Genomic DNA, 11,912 nt, shown 5'->3' on the forward strand with positions numbered 1-11,912 from the left:
CTGATTTGTGCTCCTTCTTCTGAATGTTTAGTCAATTTAATATACACAGTGGACATATTCTGGGGGAAAAAAATGCTAGGCTTCTCAGCAGAGTCATTTTAAAGATTAGGTGTCGTTTAAAAACAAAAGCATACCATTCGTCACAATTACAAGGCAGGAAATACAGTGCTCTGCCCTTCATAATTAGAACTTTTCTTGAAGGACTCTTGTTTTTTGACCTTACAAGCACTCAACTTCTCTGCAGACAATTTGGTCACGTCCCTCTCAAGTTTCAGGTCCTGGAAAAACTCAGCACCGTTTACTGAATGCTTTCCACTTGAAACTGTTTCACTGAATGATTATTGGAATGGAAAAGAAAGCTCTGTATGAAGTCAGTCGTGGTCAAGGCTACCTATTCTGGGGTTCAGGACAGAAGGTCTGAGTCTTGCCAGATGCCTGGTAAGAGCACCAGCCCAGCCTGTCCCCTCCTAGAGGAACAGAAAGGGGCAGCGATGGGCGAGTTGGCAAAAGTCCCAGTCCGTAAGCTCAAGGTTTAGGAATAGCTGCCTTCTCTTTCTATAATAACTTATTTCCCAATGCCAGGGTCTCATTTCTCCCGCCAACAGAAAACTCAACAAAGAAAAAAATGCGCATACCCCCAGTCCCTCCTGGGATCCTACCCCCCCAACCCCCACCCCCATGGCTGTGCAGGCCCCTGTTTCCAGAGCTTACACAGTGCCTCCGTGAGGCAGGAACAGAGTCAGCTATTATCTGTCTGAGTGCAAAGAAAGGAGGACAAATGAATAAAATCATGATAGACAGCTCAAAATCTTATCCAGCCTGAACACACAGATTTCCTGACTTGCTCTAATGAGATTCAGACACCCCGTGTTTGTTAGGAAATACTTCCTTACTCCCTCCAGCCACGTTTACTGATTTTCAGGGTCCTACAAGCCTATGGCTTCACACACAGACATGCACACCAGTTGTAGGGAAGGACCGGGGCCCTGGGAGAAAAACCTTCCTTTAACCGAAGGAGCCCTGGCCTGATGAGCTGAGCACAATACCCACTAGGTGAACCATTCTGATGCAGACCCTGGGTACTTTGAGGCCCTGGGTGGGAAGAAGGTATGGGGAAATGGAACTGTAACCCCAGCATGGGCCCGGTTGAGGCTGCTCCGGGTCTGCGTCTTCCCGCCCCTTCCATAAACACGCAGAATGAAGATCAGGACACAGAAGGTGGAGTCCTCCCAGCTCTGCTAAAGAGAGGCCCCGGGGACCACAAAGACACCAAGCAAGGGCCCCAGAACCACCTGGAGAAAGGAGGGTAGATGGCCCAAAGTCTATGAGACTTTGGCTGGAGCTTTGGCAGGTCGTGGGAAGTTACGGTCGGCATCACACGGCTGATGAGACCCGCAGAGAGGAACAAGACAGGATCAGCAGTGGCTCCCAGGACACAGGAAAGGCTCAAGGAGGAGGCTCCATCATTATGCAGGCGGGAACCAGCTGGGGAGGTGGCTGCTGTTTTAGTACAACGCAGGACAAGATGTTAAAGACCCTTAACAAGGGTCTGAAAGCTAGAAGGAGCCCAGGCAGTTACAATATCCACCCCCGTGTCTCTAGGTCAACATTTTAATGCATGTGCCACGGTAGAATAAAACAAACCTTCCTCCTAGATGGACCTGGGCTTAAATTCCAGGCTGTTTCTGAGCTACCAAAGTTCTTTGCAAAGTACATCTCTTTCCCCCTCATCTGTAGCTGGGCGGAACGGTTTTTGAAAGTACATAGTGTATCAGCTGCCAGGCAATGAGGACCCAATCCATGGGAGTTGCCACTGTGGCTGTTCATGTTATCGTTATGCTTCCTAGTGCTATTATCATCCAGTCCCTTCATTTCACTCGCGGAAAAACCAGGGCAGGAACCAGAAGGTTTTAGACTCTCTTTGGGTTTTTGCAGTTCAGAGCCTGCACTAGGCCAGTGAAGAGAAGAGAGGACATAATCAAGTGTCCAATGGGTGACTTCTGTGAGACCCTGGACACGTGGTCACTCTTTGCTCACTCATCAAAGTCACACACTTGGGTTGTCATCATTTCTCGGGGGGTACCGGGACTGAGTCTGCAAAAAAACGATGCCATTTGCTGAACCCAAGCCGTGAACAGCTGTGCTGGGTTAGAAATAGCTTTTCAAACGATGACTTTCTTTGCCAAGTCAAAGGCACATCCCTCTGCAGGCTTGGAACCACAGAAACATCTAAGAGAAAAGCTCTCTTTTTCTGGGGGGACACCCAGCAATCGTTCACCTTCAAAACAGGGAAGTGGCCAATGCCTAGAGCACATTCTTTGGCCTGTTTTGGAACAAAGACACAAATAATGATTCTGGGGAAAGAGAAGCCTCAGCGACTTGTTAAGATGAAGCAGGTTCATCAAATCAAAACCCCAGCAGGAACTGTCAGTTACAGAACTTCCAAAGCTCCTGGCTCCCACATCCTCTGTTGCGTGTTGTCAAGAGCATTTGTGGACATAATAGCCAAGTCTGTGTCCCCAAAACCCAGGCCAATGAAAGAAAGCAATGTATTTGGTGGAAAAGCCATAAAAATAAAGACGTCCTAATAAAGCGGTTGGACTATTCTCACTGCATTCGGACCAGAGAAGGGAGCTATGGAAAGATTCTGTCACATCTGTGATCTGCTTGCCATAAAATCATAAATCATAGATGTTGGCGATGGAAGGAACTTAAAGGTACACAGCACCATCCCTCATCCTTGCCCAAAGGCTTTAAGCTAATGTATGAACCCAGGCTCCTTGCTCCCAGCTGGAGTCCTCTCCTCCATCCAGGCAGATGCCCCAGAGGTGCCAAGAGCACACATTTCCAGAAAGTCCTCTAAGCACCTTAACGAAGAGATGCCATCAAAATACCAATCAAGACTCGCATCTGGGGCCAGGGACAAGAATGACACTGCATGTAGAATCCAAAGGGACCAGGAAGCCAACAAGAGTATAGGCTGCCTCTAGCTTTGATCAGACTGTGCTTCAGGTTCACTTCCAAGTCCTTAGTTTGAAAACCATATATACTTCCATGTAGAAACATGGAACAACTGGCTCAACTCCCAGGTCCATCTAGACAAGCTTATTTAATATATAACTTTGGGGCTCCTGGGTAGAGCCTCCTCCATCATTCATTCATTCATTCAGTGGGTTAAGCCTCTGCCTTCAGCTCAGGTCATGATCTCAGGGTCCTGGGATCAAACCCCGCACTGGGGTCTCTGCTCAGCAGGGAGCCTGCTCCCCCCCCCCCCCCGCCTGCCTCTCTGCCTGTGATCTCTCTCTCTCTAATAAATAAAATCTTAAAAAAAATGTTTTTAAATAAAATAACATAACTTTACCTGAAGTACCTGACAATTCCTGACCTTCCAACTGTTACAAGACACCATTTATAAGTCTGTTTCATTCATAGAAAGAAAAAAAAAAATCCAGGCTCTAGCTCAGGAGGCTCCAACACATCTTCCTCTTTTTCCCATGGTGGTGGTTTCCCATGCAGTTGCCTGGGACTCCAGGGTCTTGGGGTCAGGGGAAGAGGCAGGAACTCTCCCCCAAACTCTGAGAAGTTGCTAAGTGCTCACTCTCACACCTGGCCCTTGGAAGTTGCTGGTCTCTGGCAAAGGTCTCACTGGTCTAAGGTGAAATACAACATGTACACCCAGGGCGGGAAGGCTCCCACGAAGCAAAGTGTATTCAATGTAAAGAACTGCCCTTTATGCCTGAGATGAATTTTCTTGCCTTTGGGGGCTAAATTGTCATTTTGGAAGTGATTGTAGTCAATGGTACATGTTTTCTTAATATACTCTTTTTTTTTTTTTTTTTTTTTTTTTTAAAGTAACGTATTGGCAGTCCTCTGTTGTTAGTGCCCAGGACTGCATTCTACAGTTTTGGGAACTCCAATTCTGAGAACCGCTGCTCAACACCTCCCCATTTCTCTGGTGGGTAGAAGGCTTTTTTCTGTAGTGTTCATACCTCAGGGCTTTGCAAGAGGTGACCCAAAGGTGAAGTATAAGACCAGATGGGAATTAGGGGTCCCTAGGTTTTTTTGTCTGTTTTATTTTTGTTTTACCATCGGTGCTTAGGAACACATGGTTCACTCATGAATTAAATATTGCAAAGGAATATTTCTTTAATGGTTTATCAGAAAAATTCTGGATGAGCCAAGAGTACCTCAACTTTATTAATTAGGATGAATTAGAAATGCATGATATTTCAGGTAGGGACTAATCATTCAGTTAGGACCTACTAGCTCATGGGGCAGGGGGTAGAAAGGGGAGGTGACTAAAGCCAATCAAACAAATATACAGGGAGACCTTTGATCTACCTAGGAATAGGATCTTTAAAATAATGTTAAAATGTTAATTTTTATTAAAAACACAAATATTTTGGAGGCAGATTTGGCTAGACCTTGTTTGGCATTCTGTTGTTTGTGTTATTCTGTTCTTGAAAGCAAATCCAAACAAAACCAGAAACCGTATTCGTATCCTGCTGGTCACCAACTCCTTCCTATGCTCATGGAAATCTCTCTTCAACTGCCTTTTATTCCTCTTCTCTCATGGATGCTGCCTTAATTCAGAGAAAAATATCCTTAAGCAAAATCTATATGGAAGTCCAATTCACAAACAAAAGAGGGGTGGTGCTGAATCCCTTCACCCCATGCCTCCATCATTCATTCATTGATTTAATCAATAAATACTAACTGAAAGTCACTGGCCTGTCAACGTAATTTCTTTAATATAATTTTTAAAAAATATTTTATTTATTTATTTGTCAGAGAGAGAGTGAATGAATGCACAAGCAGGCAGAGTGGCAGGCAGAGAGAGAAGCAAGCTCCCTGCTGAGCAAGGAGCCAGATGCGGAACTCGATCCCAGGACCCTGGGATCATGACCTGAGCCGAAGGCAGCGGCTTAACCGACTGAGCCACCCAGGTGTCCCTCAACTTAATTTCTTGACTGGGCCTCCTGGTTTCAGCCACACATCTCCACCACTACTGTCCGTCCTGGAAGCAGAACTAATTTTCTAAAACTCAGATCTGATCTTAGCACTACCCTTTTAAGAAATTTCTAGTTCTCCTTGTTGTCCTCTGTCATTCAATCTCCTTAGGCCCTTCAAAGTTTGGCTTCAACCTACTTTTCCCTCCTCCTGTTCTTGTGTGCTACAGTCCGTCCCCTGAAACATTCCCCAACACACTGTGGACATTCATGTCCACTTGTCTTTGATGGTGCTGCTCCGTCTGCTGGTGGCTCCCTACCTCCTCCTTCCCACTGTGATATTTTCCTGTGTGTTATGTGAACATCGTTTCCTCAGTTCAGCCTCCCCTAAATACCACAGCCCTCCTCCCCCAAAGTCCCTATTGATAGTCAGATGTCATGTGTCTGGCGACCCAGATGCTACTCAAAGGCAAGCATCTTATTATTTTTTTTTAAGATTTTAAAATTTATTTATTTGAGACAATGAGAGTGAGAGCACAAACTGGGGACAGAGGCAAGCAGACTCCCTGCTGAGCAGGGAGCCCGATGCAGGTCTCCATCCCAGAACAAGGCTCCATCCCTGGGATCATGAGCTGATCCAAAAGCAGACACCCGACGAACTGAGCCACTCAGGTGCCCCCAAGCATCTTATTTTTAATTCACCTTGATATCTGCAGGACCTAATGTTACCAATGTGCAGTTAATTAGAAATAGCAAATTGGTTTTATGTCACAGGCCAATTCCTATTGATTGGTAATGATTTCCTGGAGTACAGTTTTGAGAAAGATACTGCTTCATTGAGATTCTGTGGCAAAGTACTTAATTGACTAGCAATGTCTGCCATGGGCTAGGGTGTGGTGCGTGAAGGCATGACTGTCAAGTATCTGGCCTCCTGCCAATAAACGCACAATAAATGTTTGCTGGTGAATAGATGAGTGAAGAGATTTCTTTAGAAGTATGAAATGTAGGCTTTTTCATCATTCAAACAAATTTTCCCTTTAGTCCAGTAAGTTGCTTTTTAAAAAAAGTTTTATGTATTCTACTTGAGAGAGAGCGTGTGCAGGGAAGTGGGTCAGAGAGAGAGGGAGAATCTCAAGCAGGCTCCATGCTGAACGTGGAGCCCAACTCGGGGCTCGACTCATGACCCTGATATCATGACCTGAACTAAAACCAAGAGTCAGACCCTCAACTGACTGAGCCACCCAGGTGCCCCCAGTGAGCTTTTGCTGTGTTTCATTTCCTGAAGTGAAGAGGGTCTTCAACCTTGAACTCAAGTGATATTCTAGCACACCTGAGTTTATCTTTGAGCTTGAAGTCGGCATGGGTGGTGTCATTTCATGAGAGGTGGTTTGTCCAGAGGGCTTCCGTTCTTGGCCCCGGGGTAGACTGGGGAGCCCACGGAGGATGAGAGGAGGGAAGGCATGGAAAGGATGGTGTGATGCCTTGGCCCAGTGGTGTCAGGGGCAGCTGAGGTTTTACTGAGAAAAAGGCTCCAGACAGAAGCTGAAAGTGTTGATTTTATCAAGGGCTCAGTGAGACATGCGGGTGCAAGGGGAAGTGCTTTAGTATAAGTAGCAAAGGGAGACACAGAGTCAGAGAATGGGCCCGTCACCCCTCCTGAGAGGAACAGGCGCCACTGGGGACGAGGCAGGGTCCAGGCAGGTGTGCGGGCATGCTTATCCCCGGCAGATTCAGCAGGGGCCACTGCTGCCCAGGGGTCCCGGCAGAATGTGTAGGAGCACGGGGACCCACAGCAGAGCAGGGGCAGTTCCTGGCAGTCCCAGCAGTGGCCCCAAGACTGTGTGGAAGAGGTCTGGTTAGGGAGTATGAGTGAGTGGCCCCTGGGGGGTGCCAGTGCTATTCGCAGGCTCGCCATTTAGGTGGACAAGAGCCTGTACACTCCAAGTCACTAGTGGTACCTCCAAACCCTTTCTTCCTCCATTCTCATGTGCTCGGAGGCCCATCTTGGGTCGCACAGGCTTTAAGAAAACAGTTTCTGAGAAAGCCAGTTATTGAGAGAGAGTCGTTGGGACCGAAATGTACCCTTTTCTTGCCCTTTCTCTGAGACCTGCATTGATATCATCCTGAAGATGTTCCGCAGTGGGGACATTCTGCCTGGAGTAGCTAATTATGGGATGTGCCCTAACCCAGAGAGCCGGAGTCCTGGGCCAGTCACGAGCCTCCCCAAAGCCTCTGCCGTGGTGTCAGCCAAGGAATGCTTGTCATGCTCTTTGTCCCCTCGCTTGGTTTGCAGGCAGGGGGCGGGTGCTGATGAGAGGACCCTCCTTCAGCAGTGACTTCTGGAATGGACTATGGTTTGGGGATCTTTGGGGGAATGGGGGCAGCCTCTGTTCATAGTGCTCTGTGTTTGCCACATAGGCCTTTCTATGCCACTGAGTCGGCTGTGGCCCAGAGGGTCTGCCAAGTCATTCAGCCTGGAGCTGTTTGACACTTGACAGGAGGAAGGCGTCAGAGTGTCCTGATGGGTTCATGCAGGGTGGCCATGGCCTTAACTGGTGAGACAGGCCTGTGTTTCAAAGCCCTGTTCCCTGGGGTCATTCCCTGGCTTTGGTACCCTCATATTGGGGTCCTCCCGCTGCACTGGGCCAGGGGCGAGTGTTGTTTCCTCCATTAGCATGTCACAGGCACAGATGCGGCTCCTTGCAGCTCTGCTTGTTAAACTCTGCTCTTGAACCATCTGTTCCCAGTGTTTTCCCAGGTTGCAAACTGAATCCAAGGAAGATGGAGAGTTTTGCAAACTCTGCACCTCTTTGTTTCCCTGCTGATCACACTTCAGGGTCGTGGGATGTTTCTCTAATGGTAAACTCTCGTTAAGCTTGAGTCACTTAAAATGTATGATATCAGCAATGTTCAGAGGAAACTTATTACTGCTGACCAAGCAGAACGGCCTCTGGAAAGCTCTTTGCCTCAGCTGTTATCCCATTGTCAGATTCTCCTTTCGCAAGAAAAAGAATTTACCCTTCAGGAAGGATGGTCTGGAAATTTTCTCTGTCTCTCATCAGTGATTTCACCAGAGGCGGTTCGCTGAATGGCGAGAAGGACACATTTCACGTGCATCTGAGGGTGCCAAGGAGGGTCCTGGATACTGAGACTGTATATAAAGGACAGGGCCTACCCCCTCATTCTGGGTGGGGACAGCTGTCCTAGGATGCTCTCATCACTGGATTCGTTTGCATGGCTGCCTCCTGCTGTCCTAGGACAAGGACCTGAAGGCTTTCCGGGGCTGTGTCAGTGGTGGAATTTGATCAGAGACTTCCTGGTGACTTGAGATGGAACTGTTTGTGTATTGGCCACATGCATATTATCTTCTGTATGTCGCCTGTTCAGACCTTTCCTATCTTTCTACTGCTTTGCATCTTTCAGAGGGCTTCTTCTGAACAAGGGTCAGAAAACTGCAGCCTCCTGGCTGGCGGCCTAGTTTTGTAAATAATGTTCAATTGGAACAGGCACATTAGCTTGTGAGTGAACATCTGCGGCTGCTTTCTGTGCCACTAGGGCAAGGTTAAGTATTGCAATAAAGGATGAATGGCCTCAAATATTTACTATCCTGCCCTTTACAGAGGAAGTTTTATAGATGCCTGACTCAGTAGGTGGACTCCAACTAGTAACAAAACAATACAAAGTGTGACCACAGGGAGCTAGCTCTTCACACTCCCTAATGTACAAAGTGAGAAAAGAAGAAACACACACAGTAACAAAGACACACATACAGGGATGTGCACCGCGGCACTGTCAGAATTTTCAATCTGGGTAATTATTCATCAGGAAAAAGAAGATACAAATTTTGCTATATGCATAACTTTTTTTGGAGATTTAACATGGTTATAAACCTTCAAAACAGAAGGCTAAGCAAAAAACCCAAAAACCAAAAAAAAAAAGGCAATTTGCAGAATGATACAAATGACAATAGCACATGATTTACATAAAATTGGGAACTATGCAAACGTAATCCGCAGAAGTGGGTGAACGATAAGGAACGAGACCAGCTCCTGGAGGCTGGTGGGTGGAGAGCTATAGGCTGTGATGACCCCCGTGGTGGTTTACTGTCAAGGTTGTGTGGAGGTGAGAAGGGAGGCCTCTCCACAGGCCCTCGAAGACAAAGTCTCCACAGCCCTCACAGAGTGAGGAAAGCTCTGGGCCCAATGCTTTTAATACCCTTTCAATCTGGGGGTCAGCATGGGGTCATATGGAAATTTCTTGCCCCACCACACTTACAGATGCCCACATTTTCTCTATCTGCTGAATCATCAGCTCTCTTCAAGGTTCCAGTTCAATGGCCTGACCATGTACAGGACAAATCCACATAAAGCACATAAATACCAACTTCAGAGAAGTGGTCACCTTTGGGGAGGAAGGGGGGACGGAAGAGAAGGGGGTTCAGAAGACATTTGATCCTACCTAAACTTAGCGTGGTCCTCATTCCACAATATAAGCAAGCCAAAGCATGCTGGTTTGCAGTGGTGATGTGCAGTGAAATATGCCAATTATTTCCCAATAAAATTGGAAACCAAGAAGACATCACAGTAGATGTAATGTGTCTGTAATGTCTTACTTCTTTCTGGCATAGAAAACAAGTGTGATAAAATGTTACCATTTGATTCGGCGGGGAGAGGGCAATGTGCACATCTATAGGGTGGAAGGAAGTTGGGGGATAGAGGAGAACCAGAATTTTTTGGTAGAAAATGAGAAAAATCTATTTTGAGGGTCAAGAGGCTGGTCAGAGCTGGCATCCAATCAAGGCTGATATGTTTCCTGTTCTACAGTCAATGAATATGACTACGAATATTTTCTGAATGAACAAATCCAACACCTTCTTAGCGAGCGGTATGTGCGAGGCGCTGTGGGTGGGATACTTAGTTCCTGTCTTAGAGGCACTGACAATCCAGTGAGCGAGTTCATGCCGATGACTGACGCTTCTGCAAAGCAAACTGGAAACGCACGACAGGAGCAGCAGCAAACTGCTGTGGGGAGCACTCGGGAGCGGCATCAGTCTGGGGAGAGGAGCGGGGGCAGGGAGTGCTTGAAGCTTGAAGTGTGAACATAAAAGAATTTCTAAAGGACCAGCTGAGGGGAGGCTGGGAAGCACAGCTGGAGGGAGACTGAGTGTGAGTGAGTGTGTGTGTGTGTGTGAGTGAGTGTGTGTGTGTGTGTGTGTGTGTGTGCGTGTGGCCTCATCAAGTAAAAATTACATTCTGGCTGCTGTTCTCAACTTTCAGTTGTTCCATAGGCGTGGGAAGCTACAAAGGTTGGCAAGGGCAATGTGACCTGACAGACCCTTACAGCTCTCTCCCAAAATGGGATAGAGAGAGGCAGAGAGGCCTGGTAGAAGGCTGTTGACACATGTCCAGGTGAGAAAGGACAGGAGCCTGACTCCAGGAGTGGCTTTGGGAGTAGAGAGGTGGGGACAAGTGAGGACTGTGCAGAGGTGAGGGGAGAAGGGATGTCATGATCACTCTGTGAGTATCACTTCCCAAGCTGCCAGCCATCATGGCAGCCGGGCTCCCCCAACAGCATCCCCTTGGGCAGAAGTTGAGGGCCAGGAGTTGGTCCCGTGTCTCTGGGTACTGACATAGCATTTCCGCCTGCACTTTAACCCTCTCATCTCCTCCCTGAGTCTGGCGTGGAGCTATTTTCTTATCAGGGTTGCAGCAACTCAGGCCCAAAGAACAGCAAGAAGACAATGGATCATATCAGAGACACTAAATATTCTTCTTAGCTTTTCGCACCAGAGGTGCAGAGAACATGAGTTTCCAGAGCTGTGGGGCCAGCATCCCCCAGTCACAGAGGGGCAGAACTCCTGCGTCCTGCATGGTGCCCAAGTTGGTAAAGATACCCAGTCAGCCTGTGGAGTCGAAAGAGCCTAGAGCGGGATTAAGGGGACCTGAGATCTCTGTCCGGCTCTGTTTCCTTCTGCTGCGTGACGTTAGGCGAGACTCACTCTGGTCCTCACTTTCTTCGTGAAATAAAGAGTTGGAATCACGTAAATCCTTTGTCAAGATGCTTTGGTTGCAAACAACAAAAACTGGCTTTAATAAACTTAAGCAACAGCAACAAAAAAGAAAGTAAAGAAGAGAAAAAAGAAAAGGAAGGGAAGGAAAAATCTATCATGGGGATAGCTGATAGCTTATAGAACTGAAGGGAAGACTCGAGAAACAGGCTTAAAAAATGGCAGGAACCAGGACAGCTTCAGGGGCTAACTGGCAGGATTTAAAAAGTGACCTCATCAGGCAGTGGGGGTGGGGTGTCTCTCCCATGCCTGAGTTCTGACCGCCTCCCCCATCCTTATTTCACTTGTTGATATTCAGTCTACGTGGTTTCACTCAGTTCACTGCCCACCCCCTGGGGAAGGCGGATGAGGGGGTACTGACTGACAATTTTTCCAAACCACACACTGTGAGAGAAACATAGTTCCACAAAGAAAATTAAGGTGTGGTAACCCCAAGAAGGTAAGATGGATGCCAATTGGCCACAAGTGATTTTCAAGTTTAAGATTTCCATCTACTGAATCTAAAATTCAGTAAGCTGGGTATGGCAGGCAGCAGGACATGGCTCATGAACAGAACCTCAGAAACCTGGTGCAGTACACCCTTCCCACTCTGATGGGATAGAGGGGTAGTGAACGGTGAGGGTGGGTAGGAATGGGTAGAGGGGCTACAAGAAGAATGGCCATACCGTGGGAGATCCTAGGGGTTCTTCTCTGCCTCTCCCGAAGGCACCTTTCTTTAATCAAGGCTGTAGCCTCCCTGACGGCACTGTGAAATTGCTTGCTGGATCCCTCTTCTTTGGAGATCAGAGGATTAGAGGTGATTCCAAGAAGTTTCCAGGAAGTCCATGCATCTGACAGCCTAGGCTCAGTCTTTATGGGGAAAGGGGGCCAAGGAGCTCAGATTTTCAGAGGGCTCT

Source organism: Meles meles, chromosome 3, assembly GCF_922984935.1.
Source record: "Meles meles chromosome 3, mMelMel3.1 paternal haplotype, whole genome shotgun sequence".
Taxonomy (NCBI): Eukaryota; Metazoa; Chordata; class Mammalia; order Carnivora; family Mustelidae; genus Meles; species Meles meles.